Genomic DNA, 20,066 nt, shown 5'->3' with positions numbered 1-20,066 from the left:
TGAGATTTACAATGGGCATACTGGTGGGGCTGGGCCAATAAGTGTGCATGTTTTTGAATAGTAATAGGGAGTCATTGTATAATATTCAATATAAATCATTATATGGAATTTTGCAGGCATATCATGTAAGCAAAAATATTACAAGTAATAAAAATCTGTTTATGAAAGAAATTATGTGAAACTAAATGTAAATGGCTGGAATGGGGAAGAAATAGAAAGAGAATGTGAAATAAAAAAAAAATAAAGCAGGGCTGCCCAGCTAGTAGTGTAATTTTCTCATTAGTCATAAATGTAACAGTGAAGGAAATTAATAAAATATCAAGTAGCTGTGGATACAAAATGATGAAGGAAGTACAATTGCCAATAATGTATAATTATGCAGGTGGTACTGTGCTAATTGTTAAAAATAAAGTTTGGGTGAAAAAAGTAGATGAAAATTAAGTATGAATTAAAAATGGTTTAAGTATAAATAAAGAGAAAAATAAAGGATTTGGTTTTAAAGACAGGACAGGAGGCATTGAGTTCAATGATAAATATATTGATATATTAGGAATATTTGAAAGGAATGAATACAGACAAAAACAACAGGATAGCATACTCAAAGAATTAAAGGATATGACTATTTTTGGAAATCATATAGATTTTCATATAGAAAAAAAACACTTGTTGAACACTATTGTAATAGGAAAAGTTGCTTATGTTGCTAATATCTATTTGATTCCTATTAAGTATGAAAAGGAACTAACAATGATTATGTTTTCTTTTATATAGGGCTCTAGACTGAATCCGGTCAAGAGAGGGATTCTATATATGAAAGAAGAGCAAGGAAGCTTGGGTTTAATAAACCCAATAGTACATGCAGCATCTTTAATTTTATATAAGGTATTAAAAAGGAATTATGAAGGAAAATAAAACTTGATAGAAATGATGCTATATTATAAATACAAAGAATTGTGGGAAGGAATGGAAGTTAAAAAAGAAGTAAAAGCATTGTGAATGAAGAAATGCAAGAGTACCAAAATAAAATGGTGCTATCGAAAATAAAAAAGAATATATGTGAGAAAAATAGAAAGGAATGTTACTTAAATATTAGAAAGCATTTTATTGCATTGATCCATGGAAATATTTAGAAGTCGATAAGAAAAAAAGCCATAATAATGAGATATAATAACTATAAAAAGACTAAAGAATGCAATTTTTTTTTATGGAGACTGTCTATTAAACAATTGCCGATTTAGGCAAATATGCCATACAAGATGTGAGACCCAACCACTGGACCAGTAATCAAAGAGCCTCAATCTTCACCACTGGCACCAGTTGTGGGACATACATAGGGAGGATGACAAATACACACAGTATTTCCAGATGCAGCTCTCTGCATCAAGTGCAATTTCCCTTAACAGCACATAGAGACCACAAGTCAGTCTGAGGTTGGTTTCTGCCTCTTTCTCCAGATCCCCAGTAAGTCTGCCCACTGGAACAGCTATAGAGTTGAGATCTCAGCTGATTGACCAAGCTGAGACCTCCAGCACCCTCTCTGTCCAGCCAGTGCTTCGTGTCCCTGCCCAAGTAGCTGACACACACATTCTTTGAGGTTTGAGTTACACACACACACACACACACACACACACACACACACACACACACACACACACACACACACACACACACACACACACACACACACACACACACACACACACACACACACACACACACACACACACACACACACACCTGGGAAAGGCTGCCATGGGTTTACTAGCTGTGCTCCCATCTGCCCAGACTACAAGGTAAGTTTCACTGCCACCAATCACTCCTTATCAGCTACTTTAAGGCCCTTAACAAAGGGTGCCCAATCTTGCTGTGTAATGTTGCTATTAATACAAATGGTAGTTTGACCAAGAACAAGGCTATTAGGAGTGGCCCACAGTGTCACCAAATAAATATGCAGGTACTCTCAGAACTTAAATATCACTACACAGATCAGCCACAATGAAAGGTTTAAATATATTTAATAATAAATAATAAAAGAACAAGAAAATGTTCAGTATATATGTACAGTGACATCAGAGTTCAAAATCACAGGAAATATTTAAAACATCATTGCAGGACAGTCTCAAATAAATAAAGAAAAACATCTAAATTATGATTCACTATCTTCCTGACTGTATCTAAGAGAGTTACTATACCCTAGTAAACTTACTTACTATAGAGAAAGGCAGATGTGGTGAACGGATCTTGATCTTGTCAGGTCCAATACAGAATAAAGAATGCTGTCTCTCTCTCTAAGAGACTTCTTAAATTAATATCTCAAATATTACTGCTGGGATAGCTTGCAGAAGGACATCATGTATGTGTGTGTGTGTGTGTGTGTGTGTGTGTGTGTGTGTGTGTGTGTGTGTGTGTATATATATATATATATATATATATATATATATATATATATATATATATATATATATATATACACACATATATATATATATATATATATATATATATATATATATATATGTTCATAGGTTCATAGGATGATACTAGGCTATTGGGCTGGAGACCCTTAGAAGTCTAGCCAAGAATTTTGCCCATGTTCCCACAAAGTCAGCACCTGTTTCCTCTGTCCTGCAGAGACACAGGTGGGATCCCAGGGATGTATTTTCTGTTTCCCATCCAGTCATCCAGATTCCACTTAAAGAGGACTAGAGAGGTACTCTGCTTAACACAGAGAGGGAGTCTATTTCACAAATGGGGGAGTCTCTGAGACACAAACTATCACATCAACAAGTTCTATTAATGTCACAGACCAGGTTCGGGTTTTTTGTGCGGGTTTACCAAGTGGATTTTGACTTATGGCTATGCAGCAACTCTGTCAAGGCTGGGTTTGAGATGGCCTTGTATGCTAGACACAGGTCACCTCTGTGCAGTTTGTGTGAGAATGAGTAGAGGAACAGGGTTTTAGGCTATCTGTATGACTGAATAGAGGGACAGGGTTTTAGCCTATCTGTATAGGACATGTGTTTGAGACCCTGGATTTTCCTGGTCAGGAACCTCTGTGGCCTCTCCAGCTGCTGCATGTGCTTGGAAAAGTACATGCCAAAGGGGTCATGTACTTGATAATGGGTCTGATAAGGGAGGCATACAGGGATGTTATGACCTGCTTGTTCCTGGATGAAATACCCTTATGAGGTGGGCCATGTTCAAAGTCTTCGGTACAAAGGAGGCAATGTGGTGGTCAAAAGTCAGGCTGCTAACATTGTGGGTGCCCAAGTCCATCATGACTGCTTGTGTGCTTAGTACATTGTTATTAATGTGATAATTAGTAGGTATGCCATTTTCCCCAAAGGGGATAATGATGCATTTCCTTGGCATTCAGTTTGAGGCCATGCTCCTGGCACCAGTCATTAGTTTGCATAAGGCCTCCTGGAGGATGTTCACATCACTAGGAAATTTAAGACAGCAGCCAGCTTGCAGTTATCTGCAAACTTGGTCAGCCACAGACCACTGGTTTTGGCTTATACCTCAGAAAAGTATATCCCAAACAGTAGAGGCCCCAAGACCAATATTTGGGGTACACTGCTCATAACAGGTCTACTACTAGAGGTGGCTTCCCCTATTTTGACTGAGTGGGTTCTATCAGTGAGACAGTTAGCTACCCATCTGGTAACATACGGGTTGATACCTAGCTGGGAGAGTTTGTCTATTATGCCTGAGTGGGGAATAGTGTTGAAGACTTTGGCTAGGTCAAGGTAGGTGGTGTTCACTGTCTTCCCCTCGTCCATGGCTTTGGTGACTGTTTCAAAGAAGTTGACCAAGTTTAATAGGCATGATCTCCCTCTGACAAAACCAAACTGTGGAGCTAAGCATTTGGAGGTTGCCAATGTCCTTGTTTATAAGGTCCATGATAATGCATGATCATTTTTGTCATCTGACTCTATCCCAGGTGAAAACACCCACTGCTGGAATCTGTCAGTATTTAGCATCTGCCTGCGAAAATACATAGATCTCAGATCTTTTGGCAGATGCTGGAAGTCATAAAACAATTTACATTCCTCCATATTTAAAGATAATACAGAAAACTTCTCAGCACAGACATTGTGTGCCCTTGCTACCATAAAGTAATTTAATTTCAGCTATTTTTCTAAAATTTACTAGACTGAAGTTAACCTCCTATATACCAGTTTCCACTGTTAAAATACATACATTTAAACAGTTGCAATAGTGCATGTATACTTCTGTTCTATTCCATTAGGACATTTTAAGCACTTTGCAAAAACCTTTTTCAACACACGTCTGTACAAACAAGTTTGATATACACATGACATACAGTTCTAATACAGTTGTAACACAGGCATCTTATATGAATCATATTGATATTCACAAATGACATATAATTATTTACAGAATTCCAGATAGCTGGGCTGACAGTATCCCCTTTCATGACACAAGAAAAAGCAAGTTAGAATATGTAATAAATATGGAGAGTTTGAGACAACTGAGCATGTGTTTTTGAAATGTGAAAGAGTTAATAAATTATGGAAAGAAATATGTAAACATAATAGGGTGAAAAGTCTGTTAACATTTGAGCAAATAAATATGGACATAATAGAATTTGGTTTTTATGGTGCACAAAAACAGTAAGAAGTGAAGAAAATGGACAGAGCAATATTTTATGTTTCATGGACTATATGGAATGAGAGAATAAATGAAATTAAATGCAATGGAAAATGAACTTTAACAAAGATTCTGGAGAAAATAATGTTTGGTTGTGGATAAAAGAGTGGAGAGAATGCTTAAATTGAAGTTTATTATGTATGCAGATTTGTAAATAGATGTAAATAATGTAAATATGCAAATATGTAAATAATATGTAATGTATATATCAATAAAAAAGCCCTACTCATCATTGTTCTGATTGGAAACCATTTTGGAGGAGCACTTCTTGTTTCAATTCTAAGCCCAGAGGTTGCCTGAAAAGACAGATGGAGAGACAGATAGATGATGGAATATTGAAAGAAATGAAGGAGGAAGCAAATATTGAGACCAGATAATATCTGCAGGATTCTGAGGAAATATTTCAAAGAAACCAGTTTGATGGAAATTAGTCAGCAGATGATGGATGTACAATTACAACCCGCCACTTGGGAGGGGTGTGGGAAAATTCACTTAAAGAAATGGTGGTGCAGAGTGAGACAGAAAATGAAGGAGATGTTTCTTGGGGGACATTATGGAGAAAATACAAAAAGAGGATGCAAAGACAATTCTGAAGAATAGTGGAGAGATGAAAAGAAAACATATGCAGAGAAAGTACAAGAAGGCAAAAGTGGAGTAGCAGAAAAGAAGGCAGAATAAATTGAAAAATGGAAGTAAGTGGTAAGGATTCAAAATAAAGAATACAAAGAAATGGACAAGTATTAAGTGTGGGACAATTTAATAGCTCCTTTGGACATAAGAGTACATTTACTCTCATTACCAAAGAGACATTTTGTGACTGATTATATTTAAGACTATTTTTTCAATGGAAATTTTTCTTAGAGAATATCAAAAAAGAAAGACTGTAACCCATGGAATATTTATGTGATAAAAGCATTTAACAGGGAAACAAAAAAGAAGATTTGTGCACACTTCTGATCAGAGGTAAAAAGCGAGAATTTGAAAGGCCATTTGAAAGCTTTATGTAAAGAAGTACTAGACATTGTAAAAGTTTATGACAGAAGGGGTTTATGGACCCATGACTGGGATTGTAATATTATGTTAAAAATAGAAAGAGAAAAAATAGACATATACCAAGCATGATAAATGTGGAAGGGAATAGGGGTGTTGTAAAATAATTTTTTTTTTTTTTTTTGGTAGGAAAATGGGACATGATGCAAAAAATGTAAATTAAACTGTTTTTCAAATATAACAAAACTGAACATTTATAGATGGATTAAAATGATAATAACAGTAAGGAAAAAGAAAGAAGAAAATGAACAAGAAGACATTTTAGAAATAGTAGAAATAGAAATAAAATCATATGAGAAAAATAATAAAGAGGACATAGAAGAAGGTTTTGAAGTAAGTGATGATGATATAACAAGTTTCTAGAAACACTCCAACTTCAACAATTTACAGAATAGGCTTTTTGAGTGGTGTAATACATATGATATATATGTAATTATAATAGAAGACACAAGATTTTTAACACATGAAGAAAGATTATAAACAGAGAAAATATCGGGATTAAAGAGAATCTGCAATTTGGCAAATGAGAGATGTTCTGGAATAGCAGTGTGCTGTAGAAATCCAGTAAAGATAGTAGATGTAACTTTAGCAAAAATTGGAAGATTAACAATTGCAGATTGAAAATGAAAAGAAAATGTATATGGAGTTATAACATTATATGATTATACTAATTGCAATGAACCAGACAGCTTATGTCATCAGATTTTAGAATATGTAATGAAAAATATGAATATTATAATAACAGGAGACTTTGTGTTTAAGAGACAAACATAAAAAGAAGGGAAATGATATAACAAAAATTTTAGAAGTTATAAGATGCGGTAAGTTAAAATATTGGGAAAACATTAAAGAACTTACAAAAGGGGTACATATAGAACTGAATTAGATTACTTTATAGTATCAGATGGTTTTGTTATAGGAAAGGGAGAGGTAGTTGAGACAGGATTTTCTTATCATCTTGCAATATGGCTAGACATAAAAGAAAACAAGGAATATATATTATATATATATATATATATATATATATATATATATATATATATATATATATAAAACAGGCAAATAAATAAAACAGATAAATGGGTGGTGGCAGTGGTGCAGAGGTTAGCGTTGTTGCCTCACAGAAAGAGGTTATCTGGTTCGATCCTCGGCTGGGGTGCCTTCTGTGCGGAGTCTGCATGTCCACCCTGTGGTCATGTGGGTTTCATCCAGGTGCTCTGGTTTCCTCACACATCTCAAAGACATGCTGTAGGTGGATTGGACACTCTAAATTGGCCCTAGGTATGAGTTTGTGCGTATGTGTGCCTTCTGTGGAAGGTTGTGCGTCGGGCTGGCAACTCGACACAGTAAAAATTCCACTGCCAATCAGGAGCGGACAGATGATCCACTGTGGAGACTCCTAACCGGGAAAAAGCCGAAAGAAGAAGAATAAAACAGATAAATGAGAAAGCATGAAATGAAGAAGGAACTAGATTAGTAATACAGTTATGGAAAGATTATATTACTATGAGATCATTTTTATAAAACATCTGAATGGTGGATATTTAAGGAAAATATAAAAAATGTTCTTTACAGTGGCAATATGATGTGAGAAAAGCAAAGAAAGAAAATCTTCTAAAAGACCATATAACAATACATTGGAAGATTTAGAACATAATAACAGAAATCAGTTTGACAAAGAAAAATAATTATATGAAAGAAATCAAGAAAGCAATACAAGAATTGTTAAATAAGAAAAGATATTTTTTACAAGGAAAAAGGGAAGATGCATCAAGTAATTTAAGCAGATTGTTAAAGGAAGATGGTAGCGTAATAAGACAAATGAAAAATATAAAAGGAAAATAGAAATAACTCATGAAAGATGATGAATAGTGTGGTACTGTACAATACGTGCAAGAAATGTTTGAACAAAAATAGAGGCAGTGAAAAGAACATGGAAATTAAAAAAAAAGTTAACAGAAAAATAGAATAAAGAGTTGGAAAAGGAGATTTCTTTAAAAGCGCTAGATAAAGTATTAGGAAAAGTTAATACAGATTCAGCTGTAGGCCCAGATAGAATAGGGGATGAAATGTATAACATTTTAAGGGACTGTAAAAAATATATATGTTTTTAAAGATTTTGAAAGAATGGTTAAATGAAGGTTTTACGTACAAAGAACTATGTAGCTGAATACTTAAATCCATATGGAAGAAGGAAGACAGAAGAGAATTAAAAACTGAGGACCAATAGTATTGAATAATAATGAGTACAAGATCTTTATGAAAATAATACAAAAGAGATTTGAAACTAAAATGGAAAACATTATGGAAGATAGTATATATAATATAAAAGGGAAGGGTTGTTAGGCATTATTAATGATAGAGAAAAGGTGGATGATATTATGAACAGAATAGAAGAATATTAAGCAGCGAAAATCATGATAGGAGACCTTAATAAGGCATTTGATACAACTGGACATGAAATATTATGGGTAATAATGAAAGAATATAATACAAGTGTAAAAGATAGGAAATTATGTACGTCACGTCAGCAATAATAAAGTAAAAGTACTTGTAAATGGCTTGTTAAGCCAAGCGATACATATGAAGAGTGGTGAAACAGGGATGTCCAATGAGCTGTATACTCTTTGCATTAGTTATGAATGTAATACCTTAGTTTAATGTCTCATCCAAAGGATGACACACTCAGGAGTGTAACCCCACCCCCATGCTACACTGAAATTTCAACAATTTATCTACCTGGTGTGGGAATTGAACCTAAAGCCTTCTGTAGCAAAGGCAGGGGTGCTCTCTGCTGCACCACTGCCACTGCATCATATAAAAAAACATAAACAATTTCAAATGTTCTGAGATTTTAGAACAAAAAATGTTTCATAAGTTTCAGAGTTTCATGAAACAATTCTTCTGTATTTGAAAACCTTATAACAGTACCAATTCAAATTTTACAATTATGAGCCTTTGCACTGGTTGAAGGAATGGTTCAACATGCAAAATCTTATGTTTGCATAAAAATATCCTACTTTGGGCATTTGCAACCCTACACTGATGTTTATCTTGTACACTTTGATGATGCCCTGCCATAAACCCTGCTGATGATCCATCTTTCTATATTTAAATTGTGCTCTTTTCTCAGTATTTGGTTATTACAGGCAATATTAGACTCTGTTCCTGATGTCTCCCTGATAACATTCAAAGACAAATGACCTTTCCTTGGAGGTGCAGTTAACAATGTGTTGATGATCAAGAATCTAACCCATGTGCATTTTCCACATGAGACTGAATAAATATGCTCACTATCTTTGGAATGTATGGCCTCATTTAATTCTAAGTCCTCAATATGTGTTTTAGATACTTCTCTGCTGGGGTCAAATGCACTATTTGATTGTTTTTAAAATTTGATAAGTTAATTATATATTAATTTAATTTGTCAGCCTCTGTGCCTGAATCAATTTACTGTTGTTTGTCAGCATTTATTGAAACCTATCATAATATGATTTATGTTATTCAGCTTTTTCTCCCATGCTTCTTAAATGTACGAACAGTGCCTCTTCTCTGACTGCCTGCTTCAAATCAATGTACAGGCTAGACAAGCTGACTTGTATATTAGAACGGGATAATAATTTAATTATTGTTAATTTTGTTTTGGTGTCACTGGTAGGAATCTTCACAGTCTTATACTCAACGGACTAATACATTCTATTAAGTATGCCTTAAAAAGCCATATTTGCTATGTTGTCTTTTTACATTCAGTTAAAAGCATCCCTTCCAAAATGCAGATTTATAACACCATATTCAATATCTAATGTGTGGGCTTTCTGCATGAACTTGTTAAATTATTTTCATTCTTATAACTATTCATCAAAAGATTCATGCAGTTCTTATTGAACGGAGCAGGTGTATAGTAGTTTGCCATGTCATCTCATAGCAAGAGGTTCTCCAGTTCAATTCTCAGCTGGATTGTCTTCTGTGCAGAGTCTCCATGTCCTCTCTGCATCTTCTGGGTGTTCCGGTTTCCTCCCACATTACAAAGACATACATCTGGAGCATTTCTCACCAGGCCTCAGCTGAAAATTGGCTTGTTGCAAGTCAAACTTTCCCGATAAACAAAATATTAAATGTTAAATAAATAAAATAAAAAAAAGTTTACTATGATTTGGAAAAACTCTCAAAGATGACTCATCCCATTGTAAAATTTGAGTTTTTCTGCTAATTTTCTCCATTATAAAGCTAGCTAAGAAAACAGCTATACTGAAAAACAGTACCATATATTTTGGTGAAGACTAATCATCAAATGTGGTATTTCAGAAGAATATAAACATGTGAAAGAATGTTTACAATGGCAAATATTTGTTTATTGGTAAGGTTTCATCATACTTCATGAGTTTCGTCAGGCCAAACTAATAAATACCAAAGCACTTGAATATATATATATATATATATATATATATATATATATATATATATGTGTGTGTGTGTGTGTGTGTGTGTATGTGTGTGTGTGTGTATGTGTGTGTGTGCGTGTGTGTGTGTATACATACTACTATGAGCAATAAAATATTACTACTGAAAGCACATGTTTATTTATTACTATATAGTGTGTAAGAGATAACATCACTGTAAAAGTATACTCTTTAGGTAATTTTGTCATTCATAGTTTTATCAATTAAATCCTAGAGTGGTGTGGGTAATTAATCTTACTTACCATGAAGTTTCACAATTTATCAGTTTATATTCACATTGATTACTGCATTATGTGGCATTAATTCCAAAATTTGAGAAGAAGCCTTGTGTTCATATTGACATTTTATATATATATATATATATATATATATATATATATATATATATATATGTTTTAATGAATTTATTTATATGTTAACCAGGGCTAATGCATCATACAGACATTCAGACATAGATACTTAGACATATACTCATATGTATGTATATATATATATATATATATATATATATATATATATATATATATATATATATAGGTCTACCTGACATTGCCGACACTCCAGAATGCAGACAACCATATGGCCGACACCATATGATCAACATTCGGAATGCCAAAAATGCGGAACCAGCATCTCACTATAGTGCGGAATTGAAAGATTTCCATTCCTGCACTGTAGTGCGATCTCGGAGTTGGTATATTAAAGTTACAGGGGGTGGAGGGGGGAGCAGCTGAAAAGAAATTTTATTTTCCTTTTACATGGTCTACTTACAATGTCGAGATTTCAGATGTTGGTCATATGGTGTTGGCCATATGGCTGTCGGCATTCTGAAATTTCGCCATTGTGAAGTAGATCCACATATATATATATATATATATATATATATATATATATATATATATACACACACACACACACACACACACACACACACACATATATATATATATATATATATATATATATATATATATATATATATATATATATATATATATATATATATATATATATATATATATGTGTATATATACACAAAACATCATTAACATGATACTACGTCTGATGTGCTGCATTATACATGGAGGACTATTACTTTATAACTGCAAAGATTTCAGATTATACCTTGTTACACACATATCCCTAGATTGTATAAATGCAACTTTTCAAAACAAATAGAAGATACCAACATAAGAAAGTGCATACATCAACAATATTATGTTAAATGAAAGTGCAATATGTTGCATATGAAAAATAAATAGATACATTAAATAAATAAGCAAATAAATAGCAGGAGAGAATATAACATGCAGTATTTGAATGCGGAGCCATGAAATAATGTTAATGCATATTTTCTCAGCAAATATGAAATTGTTTTCTTCATCATCAATATTCAGTTGAGACTTCTGGTCTTTTAACATATTTTAATTTAACATCTGTTTGCCAGTTTCTGCTATGAAGCATATAACCAGACAGTTAATCTGAAAATCAAGCATACTTTACAGTACAGATGCAAAATGCCATTTTCATAGTGGATGACAGAGATTAATTTCCAAAGTGAGGCAACCACTCTGAGATAGCATCAACTCTTTCTTTATAAATAGTTTTTTTCTTCGTTTTTTGTACTGAGGGAGGTTTAAATGATTAAATGTTTTCATATTAGTAGTTTTAAATTACAACTCCATTAAAATGACTTAATAAAGTAACTGCAGGCTGTACTGATCAAATCTGCAAATCAAACCAGTAAGTTGGCAGAAAATTACTTCAGCTCAGTGGTAGTGCAATCCTTTCAAGTATTTATTTTAATGCACTTATTATTATACAGGCCCTGTTGGGAAAAGGAGCAGAGTTTGCCATACGGCATCGCAATGAAAGATGATAAGAATCAAGTACATAACAAACCACAGAAACTGATAAATATGGTCAGAATTCACTTTAAACATTCTACCTAAAGTACCCTGATCAGCACCAAAACAACCTGCCTATCACGGTGCTGTAGTTAAAGGAACATGTGCTTTATATGTCATTAGCTTTCTTCTGTCTTAGAGGTTTTTACAATAGTGCAGACCCTCTCATTCATAGAGTCACCCTTCCTCGAGAGCCATGTGAGTGATATAAGCAAAAGTCCAGCTCAAATACTGATGTGTACTTGGCTAGAGGCAATTACAAATCATTCTGACCTCAGGTAATGGCTGCAGTCAAGTGTAAAGGACACACTTTCCCTTAGAAAACACAGACAGTGTCATTTTCTGACAGGGAGGCATCACCAAATGTTGGATACTGCATCAACAGCATCCATTTCACACACATTTTTCCTCAAGGTATGGTACGCTTACCAGCAGCTTGATCAGTCAGAGATACCTTCTGCCTTCATGCTGTGATCTACCAAGGAAGTGAAAATGTTAGAAACATCCTGTCACACCAGTTTCTGTAGAATGAACTGCAGCAGTCTTATTCTCAGAAACCTTCTTTATTAAGTACAGTCAATTTCATGGTCAGTGTCAGTCTCAGAAACCTTCTGTCTTACAGTGCAGTAAACTTCATGGTCAGTGTTAGTATCAGAAACCTTCTGTCTTACAATGCAGCAAACTTTATGGTCAGTGTCAGTCTCATAAACCTGTCTTACAGTACAGTGAAATTCATGGTCAGTATTCAGAATCCTCCTGTCATATAATACAGTTAACCTTATGGTCAGTGTCTGTCTCAAAATGTCTTACATGAGAAAGCATGTTGTTGCCAGCAAGAGCATTGCCTTTTTGGAAAGATAAACACATTGTAGAAATCTCCCACATCAAGTGTGCGAGTTGATAAAAAGATTGCCTGTCACAAATGTGTTCTGCCTCAGAGTGATGTGATCAGCTGTGCACCCATCCAATGTTATACATCCTTTCCTATAGAAGTAAATCCTAGTGAATGACCATGTTCTCCAGTTTCTATTCACTGGCAGGAAGGAAAAACCTTGCATCTTCAGCCATGTTCCTGTTTAGTAGGAGTGACTCACAATGGCAAGCATAAAATATATTAAGCTAAAATCCTGCTATAGCACATGATATTAGAATAATCATTGTTGTCTGTTACTGGCTGTTGTGTTCCTTGATCTTTCCTTGAAAGCATAACTCAGAGAGGTACGCCTTAGAAATTTTGTGGTTGCACTTCTAGAATAGGAACGGAGCACTTTGGAATCATAGGCAAATTCTTCTCATGGTCATAAGGAATACTAGATGTTAGACTGAGTATCTTAGCAGAGTAATAACTAGTCACACTGATGCTCAGTTGTACTTTTTCCTCAGTACTCGCCATCATGTTCCTTGAATCAAATTCTGGCACTAGCTGTACAAGTAGTGTTAATTGAGGAGCTGACAAACTATTATAGAAATGAATGTTAAGGCCACTGGAGTGCACACCAGTTTACTTTGTTGTAGTAAACACAAAAAAGTCATGTTGCTGAGTCTATTCACTCTTGACTTATTTTACCATACCCATGTTTAAACTGTGGACAGAATAAATCATAAGATTTAGTTCAAAGTATATGAAGTATGATCAACCACTATTCCTGCAAAGTGTTAGTTTAATAAAAAATGGATTTAGCTAGGAAACTGCTTCTCACCGCAGGGTGTAAATTTGCTGACAATGAACTAAATCAGCATTAGATTTAATCAACTTTGTAAATCATTTCATATCACTGCATCACTACATCTAATACTTCACCAAATATTCCCATTGCTACCATATAGCAGTGTTCCTTTCTGAGCTCACAGTTCTGGTAGAACGTGAAGCTCAGCCAGGGTATGGCGGACATTCATTTGTATCAATTTTCAAATGAAAAAAAAACATTAAAAAACATAACTCATTATGAATGCTTGAACAATAATATGTAAACCATGGACATTTTGGAAAGGATTGCAATGCCTTATAATACTAGTATATCAACCGCATTTATTACAACACCTCAGTATATTTGCTGAGTTATCCCACTGAGCAACGTATCCAAGGTAGTAAGAAAATCCTTTTATGTTGCTCAGCTTATAAACAAGGGTATGGCATCTAGGTCCAGAGATGTCATCATGCTACTGTACTCGGCCGCCATCAGACCCATCATAGAGTGCAATGACCCCTTTGGTATGTATCTGACCAGACACATGCAGCAACTGAAATATCCACAAAGGCTCCTTACAAAAAGAATATAGGGAATAAACACAATATCCTATGCTGATCACCTTAAAGCCCTGTCTTTTTACTCAGTATCATACAGACTTATGAGAAGTGATCGCTTGGAATACAGAGCAGCACTGGACCCAGTTTTGATGAATCTTCTGCAAAGCCACAAAATAAACAGTATCAGAACTATTAGATTAAAAGACCTAAACTTTGCTTTCAAAATAAATAGGACATTTGGAGAGACAGAGATGTTGCTCAGAGAATTCCTGTTCTCTAGAACAGGCTCCGCATCCATATGAAGCAGAGTTCCCCCATCACTATTTAAGCACAACATGGGCCAATGGATGGATAATCAGAAATTCCCCTGCTCTGGCATATATGTCTCTGATGGACAAAGGCAGTCAGTAAATCACCCCCTATATAAATCAAATTTGTGGGTCACATTTGTGTTGCATGGCTAGGTTTATAAGAGCTCTAGTGGTTATTAGCCTTGTATACACCTATTAACCTATGAACAACATGCATAGTACCTGGACATTCCAGGGATAAGTTTGAATTTAGGGCTAGCTGGAAAAAAAATGTAAGTAGATGCTGAGCAAAGATATGCCAAATCATTTCTGCAACTGATTATAATAAATGGATAGATAGATAGACAGATAGATAGATAGATAGATAGAGAGATTAAATAAATGCATAGGTTGTTTAGTCTGAGATGCTTTATTAAATCTGACTCTTCCCTTCATTGATGCATGAATATAACTCACCCTTGCACTTCATATTTCATTCTTGTCTCAGTCTGTGCAAGAATCCATGCACAAAGCATATGCCAAAAGTGGAGAGGATGTACTCAGAATGTGAAATCAGAATGTACTCAGAATGTGAAATCAGAATCACAACTAAAATGTACATCAGAAAGGCGTATTAATTATCTGGAACATGAAAATTAAAGTATACCGTTGCCTGTTTAACATTAATATTTTGAGCACTCCCATTCCGGGTAACTACATACTGTATCTAAACGTCAAAAAGAAGAGCAACAATACAACTATTTAACATGTAAAATAATAAACATCAGAGAAACTGTTATGTGGTCAGATAATTTAAGGTCTGATAATATGATTCTCATTGTAGCAAACAAGGTTTTCTGTGGGTATCATTTAAGATATTGAGAGCAGCAAGTATCAATCTATGATTGAAACAAATCTAAGTTTTGTTATAATGGATAAGGTGATTATGTGATAGAGAGAGAGAGAGAGAAAGAGATCCAGTTAATTTTTCGTTTAATCGTGTTGTAAAACTCTGCATTGATATTAGACAAACAGGAAGCCATTGACACACATTGGTTCTCTGAGAAGGTTGTATGCATGGTGACATATTTTGCAAGCAACAGTAGACAGTCTGATGACAGACATATTAAAGTACTTTCAATTAAAATTCATATAAAATAATGGTTTCACATCATTGTTTCTACATCAGCATTTTCTAAGACAATACATTACTGACATAGGGCAAATCTGATTTATGGATATGAAACGTGAAAATACAATGACATACATCCAATAAGATGGAACAGAGGGGTGGAACAGTGTTGTATGAAACAAGACAGAGGGAGTTGTGGGAGAGCACTGAAGAGGTGCATACATATATCTGGGACCAACAAATCAGAACAATACATTTTTGTAGTTCACCCCCTAGAAGGCTATTTAGACAGGGCAGATGCAGAGTACAGATGTGAAACAAACATCTTGGCACTTTACGAGAGTGAAGAAAAGAAATGCAGAATTGCAGGGGATTTATAGAAAACAAAGCATGTACTCTTAGGAATAATGTGGATTAGGAACAATAGATTGTATCAATGGTTTATTCAAGGAAGAAGCATATTTAGGACTTGTCCTAATCAATGCAATTCAAGCTGTGTTTTTAAAGGAATGGCAGACAAAGGTGGGACACCCACATCACAATTTAATTACTGACTTCTTCAAGCTGATAAGATCAGGTGAAAGATGTTTTTTTAAAAATTGAACCAAGAAGTCAAGAAATCATTCAGTTAGAAAAAAGTATTTTCATACTTTTACAATGATTAGAACAAAAATAACAGAGGTTGAACGTAGTATCTCACATTAGAGAAGAAAATGGAAGTTTTTTTTAATGTGATACATTCCCTGATTGCATACATTGACTTATGTAAGTAGTTAAAACTCATATCATACAGGTATTAGTCAGTTGTAAGCATGCTATATTAAGCTCTTTAATAAAGATAATTAAAATGAAAAAATGCAGTTTAATACTACAGTATATAATATAGTTGATAGGTAATGTCTGCAATTTACATGCAACTTATTTTTGTCATTTTAAGAAACATCAGTTGTACTAATCAAAAAAATCTGTTAGGGAACCACAACATTGGAAAATAAAATAAAACTTAGCCAGACATATTCCAAACTCATCTTACAGAAATTGTATATGTTTAATTCACAAAAAAAAAACATTTAAGTTATTTTGTTAAATAAAAATTATTTTGACGTCTTCATAACTGAAAGTATTTTATAGGTAAGTGCTTAGCAAGCTATACCCTGCTGGCCATTTTGAACTGAGCCAATTTTCTTTTGAAGGTAAGAATGAAAGTCTTTACCTTGTGTTTGTGAGAAGAACACCTTAACCATTATGCCATCCTCCAACATAACACAACACAAACTTGCTAGAAATGCTAATCAAATCATAAATACCAGGAAACATTGCAGCATGTAACCTAGGTTGCCAGTTCATTCCTTTAAGTTCTAATAAACTGCATTAGCACCATACAAAGGCAAATAAACCCAATCAATTATTGAAAAGGACATTTTTCTGAATTCAGAACAGTTTAAGGTGTGTCAGTACAAAACATTTTCTAATTTGCTTTTCTGAATATCATTTAAGTGCTCACTAAACTAATATGCTTACTAAGATGCCTAATACGTTTGCCAAAATAAAAACATTTATAGGATTGACAAATTGCTTTTTTGACTTGCTGTTCTCTGCCTGACTATTGCTGACCTCTGTCTCCATTTGATTTCAGACTGAAGTTATTCATTTGAGGTTTGGTTACTTCTATATTTTATTATATTTTTCTTACATTTCATTTTGTTTTCTTTTAAGTTTTTTGTTCTTTTTAGAGTTTTAAGAGGTCTTGGCTGGGGTCAGTTAGAAAAGAATTCTTTTGCAGACAGTAAATAACATCTAGATAATTAATGGGATGAACTGAGAAATAGCATTCTTCATATACCTACAAATATTTAGTGGCATCTTTGTTTAGCTATAATGCTTGGTTTGACTGGCTGATCTCTACTTCACTATTATTGATCGCTGACTACATTTGATTTTTTCCACCCAGACGTTCTGCTGCTGCTGTTGTACTTTTAAAATGGTGCCTTTTGAGTTGCCCGCCCCTAATATAAATCTGATTTTGGATACTCCTTCCAGTCTCATCAGCTCATTCTACTGAGCACTGTGAGATTAGTTTTTTTAAACTTGAATTATTTTTTATTTCCTACCTTCCCACTTACTAAAAAATGCACTTTATTCAGCTGGTCTTACTGTATTTGGGTGTCTTCCTACTTTATTTAGCTTTTTTCTGCATGTTGTTAAAGTGTTGAGTTGTATTTCATCTGCTGCATTTATTACTGCCTGTTAGCAGCCTCATTACATTGTAACTGTTATTCTAAGCCTATTTGTTTTGGTTTAAATACTTGGGCTTCAAACTAATTATCTTACATAAGGAAGGTCTGTGGTCTATAATTTTATGGCAGGAGAGGTAGTTTACACCCTTCTGAGTTGGAAATTGCTGGTTGAAGGCTTATTGTGTCTGTTATTCTAATATGTCTTAGTTCTAGTTTAAGTACTTGGGCTCCAGGCTAGTTATTTTAACTTAATAAGGTTTGTGATCTACAGTCTTGTGGGAGGAGAAGGTAGCCTCCACCCTTCTGAGCTGTGAATTGCTGGTGAAGGCTTATTTTGCCTGTTACTCAAATTGTTTTTGCTCTCATTTAAGCACTTGTGCTCCAAACCAGTTATTTTACATTAGAAAGGTTTGTATGTCCTTCTGAGCTGGAAATTGCTGGTTAAAGGCTTATTGTGTCTGTTATTCTAAGTGACTTTGCTCTGGTTTAAGCATTTGAGCTCCAAATCAGTTATTTCATTTTAGGAAGGCTTGTGGTCTATAAACTTATGGCATTACTATCTTGACAGATTTTGTAACTACTACAGCATCTAGATGGTCATAGCTGAGTGTTGATCATCAAGCTCCTTGTCTCATCAACCTATGTTATATTTAAATTTCCCTCACTCCTCCCTAGTAGATCAGTAGCTATGGATATGCACTTCCTAACTCTCTCTGTTGCCAACTTATCTGAAGTGGGTATTCTGAGGCATTGTAGATATTGCCTCATGTACACTGGCAGCCCATTTATTCTTAATAAAATAGATAAAGTATATGATAGGTATAAATGCACTTTAATGCTGGAGGCAAAACTCTCTCATACAATCAAAACTAATCCTATAGAAGTTGTCACTTGCACCATGCCTACTGCATAGGGTAAAGCCCCTATACATACAATTATTTATCATGAGGCACTTACAGGTAATCTACCTAACACACTAAGACCTGCTGCACAGTACAATCAAAGAAAGGGTCCTCAGCCATCACATAAACACTCCATTAAAATGACACCCACAGCTACACATAGTAACAACATATCCAATGCCTGTACTGCTAAGCCTTTAAGGCAAACCAGCGCACAGCCAAATTTCCTGATCACTGGTGATTCTATAGTGAGGCACACCAATGCCTGTCTCATCAGACTAAGGAGAGAGTCAAAGTTAGCTGCCTTTCCAGGGCTAGGAGCTGTCAAGTCACACAGGCACTCAGGTCATTGAAACACAGGTGCCAGTATGGCTGCGTCATAGTACATGTTGGTGTTAATGAAACTGATACATACCTCCCTTGGCTATACGAAGCAAGACATGAACACGTTCACTTATTATGTGTCTCAGGCAGATATGAGCCTAGCACTGAACACATACTACCTTCTCCAAGGGGGATGCCATGTTACCAACAGGAAATGATTGATTTTAACAACTGGCTTAGCTTCTGGTGTCAGTCTATGGGGGAACAATATCTGATGGCCTGGGATGACATGGGTGTCAAACCACACTGCTTTGCCAAGGATGATCTGCATTTATCCCCTCCTGACTTTCAAATATTGGCAAAAACCTGTTCCGCACCCATGGTGCCTTTTGTACGTAATGTCAAACTGATTAACCTACTGACTTAACTGATCCTACGAAGGAATATCTGAAGGTGGTATTGCTCAATGCTAGAATTTATAACAAGAAACTCCACTCTCTGCAAGCCTTCCTCTCTCTGGAGAGAACAGATATCTGTGTAGTAAAGGATATATGGTTTAAATGTGCAGAGAGTACCCCAACAATGCAAGGTTATAATGCCTTTCACAGCTTTAGACCAGCTACTGCACAGGAGGGAGCTAAAGATGGTAGAGTCTCAGTTTGTATTAAAACCAACCTCACATCCAGACTAGTTAAAGTGTATGACCCACTGGAACTCATACAGTTCATGTGCAACTCACCATAAACATATTCTTGTACCATATCCTTGAAACCTATAGGTACCCTCCATGTCCCAGGAAACACACATACTACCAGCCTAAACCCAATATGATATTCATGGGA

Source organism: Protopterus annectens, chromosome 1.part0 (assembly GCF_019279795.1).
Source record: "Protopterus annectens isolate FY-2018-M chromosome 1.part0, PAN1.0, whole genome shotgun sequence".
Lineage (NCBI taxonomy): Eukaryota > Metazoa > Chordata > Ceratodontiformes > Protopteridae > Protopterus > Protopterus annectens.
This window is presented reverse-complemented; position numbering follows the sequence as displayed.